This window comes from Lytechinus pictus, chromosome 12, assembly GCF_037042905.1.
Source record: "Lytechinus pictus isolate F3 Inbred chromosome 12, Lp3.0, whole genome shotgun sequence".
Taxonomy (NCBI): Eukaryota; Metazoa; Echinodermata; class Echinoidea; order Temnopleuroida; family Toxopneustidae; genus Lytechinus; species Lytechinus pictus.
Window position 1 is genome coordinate 21,042,597 of NC_087256.1, and position 5,717 is coordinate 21,048,313.

A 5,717-nucleotide genomic window follows, 5' to 3' on the forward strand; every position below is an offset into this window, starting at 1 on the left:
AGAGTGGAAGGAGTTTGAAAAAAAAAGGGTATTTAATTCGGATAACTTAGAGCTATTATCATGGTTTTATATTGTATGCTTGGACCCTAGCTGGGTGGAGAAATTGTAGTATCAAGCTTGTTTAGCTGCTTAAGGTAAAGCTAGGGATTAAGATAATCGGCGCTTCGTAAATGCTAGATATTATTACTTGTAAATAGATAACTATCTTCAGCAATTAGGAATACCTACAATTTTATCAAATGAAAATAAATCTTTGACAGAAATGATTTCAAAGGTTTGATATTCCCACGAAAAATCTCTATATCAGAGCAGCTTCGCACAACTTCAAAAACATTAACAGAGTACACTATGTTTTGAAAGTGTTTTGTCTGGATGTATGTAATGTATTGTAATTTGTAGTTATACCAGTCACTATCCTTGAATGCGTTGGATGTTTTCTCTTTGCGAAGCCCAACAAGATATTGTACATCGCAAAACAAATGATCACAGTACACGAAACCATATATATAACCAATTTGAAACCAATCTTAGTCTTACTCTAACCAAAAAAAGTATTTATTTATTAACGCCTTGTTGGGTTGAATCGTAGAAATGTGCATTTTTGTCTGTGCGCTGTTAACTGATTTCAAAGGTTTTATTCATGGGAATTCTTTTCTTCCTCTACCATGTGTACAAAACTGTTTTTTCTTCTTTCTTCCTCTGACTCGTAATCCCATTTTCGTTTTCGTCATCTCTCACTGGGACAGTACTACCATAGCTTCAAACAAGGGGGAGGCGCGCGGCCGCTCCATAAGAATGTCCAATTGATTAACAAATAGAGAGAGAGAAGGGGAAGAAAAGAAAAGCGAGAAAACTATGAAAAAAGGAGATGTCCAGTTCGTAGTATATGCAATACACCTACAATTAGTTAATACACTGATGCAAACCCTGGCCTCATACATAAATAAAGATACAGCTTCCTCCAAATCATCTTTTACCCTCTCTCCCCCTACCTCTCCTCTCTCTCTTTCTCAATTTCTCTCTGTCTCTCCCACACACACAACCTCACACACACAACACACACGCACACATACATGTACATACCACCTCTCACACACTCGCTGATAAGAGAGGATTTAAATGAAATAATTGTCTCAGTCTCTCCCTTTTCCTTCTTTAAAAACACCAGCAGTCCAACAATAGCGCACGTTGCATTGCTTTGGGTTTTCCCCCATCATATCCCTTCATGTCCCTCAATTATGTTTATGAGATGTATATACTCACACTTCACATTTTGCATATCTGATTCTATCCCCCTCTCCCAAATCTAAAATTCCCATTCTGGTTTCATCCCTCTCCTCCAAATTTACAAATAGCATTCACCCTGAATTGAGAGACACCTATCCCGTATTACATTTGTATAGACTCAGAGAGGAGTCATTGGGTTTTTTTTTCTTTTTCTTCTTTTTTTCTGATAGTTATCCAGTTCTTCTTTTTTTCGAAATCAAAAAAAAAATCCCCGTAGAACATTCATAACCTGAGGTTCAAGAACTATCTCACTGAAATACACAATAATAGTACGTGTGAAAGAGCACTTTCCCACCCCTACCCCCCCCCCAAAAAAAAAGGGGGGGAAGACATAGATGAATGTATAAATGCAATAAATTTGATGATTAAATGAAATTATTAATTCATTGATAAGTAAATAAACGAAATAAAACAATAGGACTATCATTATGAAACATTTCAACATCATCAACAAAGGGGAATACATTACTCTCTGATGTTCATTAAACTATTTGGGGTGAAAAAAAATTGGGATAAAATCCTTACCCAAATGTTTCTTCTTGGCACGCACATACACCCACACCCACACACACACCCTCTCCTCTATGCGCAATACAAAAATACCCACAATTACCTGCACGCAATATCCTCCCTAATCTTTATCCGTTTCACCCGACTTTATCAGTTCATCTCACTTCCTCTTTATAGTTTATGTATAGCGATTCTTTTCTTTATTCATATTTTTCGCTCATGCATTCTCTCAGTTTAAGAATGAATCCGAAACTCTGTTCATAATGTGGTAAAAAGGAATAAGACAGCTAAAAAAATAGATAGACATTATCTAGAAACCACAGCATCGACATGCGATATGCTATTTCTCGACATCAAACTGATGTGAACTGACATATAGGTGGCGCTACTCACCCTTTATAATGTGGTTGAAATCAATTATGCACTATCCTTCTGCATTATCCTTGATACCTATACAGGCTTACTCCTTCCACATCATTTCGATAAAATCTAATATTAAGTGTATTAGGAGTTTATGATACAACTTACTTGTCTACAAACAATTGTGGCCAAGGAAATAATATGCACAGTAAGGGATATCCTTTAAATATATAAAGCGACAAAAAATATTTGTCAGATACATATGGTTTTCTTGTTTGTAAAAAGTCTACGAATACTTCTGTTATTAAATGATATAGATCGGAATGAAATACTTAAAGTTAAAGACTGTTAAATAATAGTTTATGTTAAATTTGTATTATTATATTAATGATAATGGATTGATAAAAGCCATAAAACATGCAGAGTAAAGCAAAAAGTAATAACGAAATTCGGTTCTGTTCTGTTCATGAGGTAATGTTTTAACATTGCAAGATTAAGATTCACGATGTGGAAAACATGTTTTTGAATTTAAGGAAATTTATAATAATTTAGCTTTGGTGCTTTTTATAATGTATATCATTTAGACAAGCTTTCTTATCTCTTTGACTGAGTTTGTCTATCTTTCTCTCCGTTCCTCTCCCCCCCTCCTTCCCCTTCTTTCTGTCCCATTCTCCCCGCCACCCCCCCCCCCCTCTCTCACTCTCTCACCCTCATTTCTCTCTTTCTCTCATCATATATAAATTTGGTTCTTCTCCCTTTTCTTCAAAGCTATTTAAGAAGTAAACCCATGCATTTAATTAAGCAATATCTAATTGTAAATACGATTTAAGTTGAAATGGATTATCATATTGGAACACCGTATTTGATAAATTTATGTAAATAACTGAATACATGGCTGTGACCTCGAGAGATCACGTTCGAACACTCATGATATTGAACTCGTCACGAAAACTAATTTTCACTTCTCATAAGAAAACCAAATTGCTTCTCTGCACTAAGCTCCACTCGTAGCGGTGAAGGATTAATAATTACAGCAGTGCCAATCATCAGTGCTTTATCCCAAGGGTGAACGATGGCGACTTCGGGGTTTACACAAAAAACCAAGCTAGCTACAAAGATTGTTATATTGCTCCATTTACAGACTCAATTAAAACGATGTTTGCAGGACAATGGCATAACATAGAAAGCCTTGGGGCAAAAAGGAAGGTGTTAAATTCTCGACACGATTCTGATTATCCAGCAGTTTCCACTTGAAAATGTAATTTCCTCTTCGTATTGAGATTTTATCGGTATTTCCTTCAAATCCCCGGATACCGTGTGAATCTCACTGTTAATAAATAAGTATCATGATAAGTTGGGTACATTGTTTGAATAATATTTTGCAATAGAGCTTTTGGCAGTTATTGGAATGGGGCCAATAAGCATGAGACACGAGTAAACATTACAACTGATGATTGAACTGCACAACACATATCGTCAATGAAAACAGCTCGCATCATTCCATGTAATTTATTGATGAGAAAGTTATATAGATTTGAATCTGTTTACCTCTTATGTTATACCCCCCACAATCATTTTGTGTTAATACACAAAATGAACAATGTGGCGAAATGACAGACAAACTTATATTATGACGATAACAATTACAAAATCAAATAAACATATGGAAAGTATACCAAACTTATTTTGATTATTCATTTAATTACATCCGTAGATTTGCTTTTGTTTCCATCTCTACTTTCTTTTTATTACCGTCTGTTGCTTTAAACGAATTGAATTGGACTTTCTCCGTATCTATAATCAGTAAGGAATAAAGATATTATGAGAACGGCCAAGCCAAAAGAATTTCTCTCCCCTCATGCGCTCAATTGATTTTTAAAGACTTTCTGTTCAATTTTGTGAAGGCGCAGATGTGTAGATTTCCCCGAGGAATCCGATACGATCTACCTGTAATCGATATCGATATCCCTCTCGAGAACACTACCCTATTAACCTTTAAAAATATACCCGGTGCCTTGTGGCACAATGTTTGTATAAATGATTTATCAAGACTTAAGTAAGGAAATCACAGTCCAAAAGTTCAAGAGATTCATATTTGATGATAAACAAAATAATACGATCTATTCGTCATGAATTGAACGTCTGTTTTGGCGAGCGGTGGAATGAGCTGAGCGATATAGGGGTGGGCTTGTTGTGTGTTATACTGATAGTCATGGGAGGTGTGTGTGCGTGTGTGTGAGGGTGTGTGCGTTGGTGTGAAAGGGTGTGTAATAAATAAACTAATATTAAATTTGTGCTTATGTAGCGTATAACTAATCATAATTTTGTGGGTGATGGTGTGTGTGTGTTCGTGAGGGAGGGAGGAAGATATTGAAAAAGAGACATCAAAAGAGAGAAAGGGAGAGAAATGGGGGGTGGGATGGAAGGGCAACGGGGGAAGAAGGGGAGGGGAGTGCATAAAGGTCGGGTGACTTTATTTGAGTTCCGTGTAAACTTAACGTACTAAAATTACAATTTAGATCTTGAGTTTAGAAATTATTTCTATTTTTTATGATAATTATTACTACTTTATTATGTTCATTAGAGTGCAATATGAATATAATGGGCGTGAATCAAACGACACAATTGTTAACATCCTTTGCGTATCCTCATAAGACAAATTTAGGTATCGCCGGACCACAAATTAAGATTACAATTTCTGAGAATGTCCATTCTAACCTCCTTCAATAAATAACTTTATTAATACTGCATTTAGGAGGGTGTTAAAAATCAAACCGATTTTTATATGAAATTACATGAAAACAGATGGAATACAAATATCAAGTTGATTTCAAAATTATTTCAATGGTCAATTCACTATATATCAAGAACATTGCATAGTTGCATGGTTTCATTGTGATTTAAATTCATGGTTTAATATAAAGCAGGTCATTTGGGCAATTACATTAATCTTAATTAGCTTCTCTATTTGTACTTCTGATCCTATTAAATTTGCCGGGTAAATTTGTCATATATTAACGTCATGATATAAGAGTCAAGTTATTTGCACAACGCATTCTGCCGTCTTTTGCTGCATGTTTTCTGTCATGTGGTTTCCCCCAACGCATCGAGATGTACGATAATACTTTTTTTTCAAACAATAGTGTTTCATTTTTATATTTTATACCGCAATCTTTGAATCACTATGACTACACTTTTCAGTTTCGGGGGGAGGCAGGAGGGGAAGATGAGGGGGATGATCAAGAATGTTGACAATATCATTTTCACAAAATATATATCTTCATCCAGTAATCGCAAATAAATTGCAGTTTAATTCTCCTATGTGAAATGGGTCGACAAACGGTGTTGATTCCCCGAAGGTTTTGTGTAAAGTACCGCGGCCATTTCTCACCTTTCCAAAAAGATATCTAATTCATACGTGTGACCTTTCTCGTGGGTGCTATGGATTGAATATATAGTAGAGGTAAAATGAAGATCCTGATTATCGCTCCTCTAGATCTGGTTGCACTTTTCAAACGATTTTCTGAGGCCTTTCTGAAGAAAAATAATAATTCAGAGCT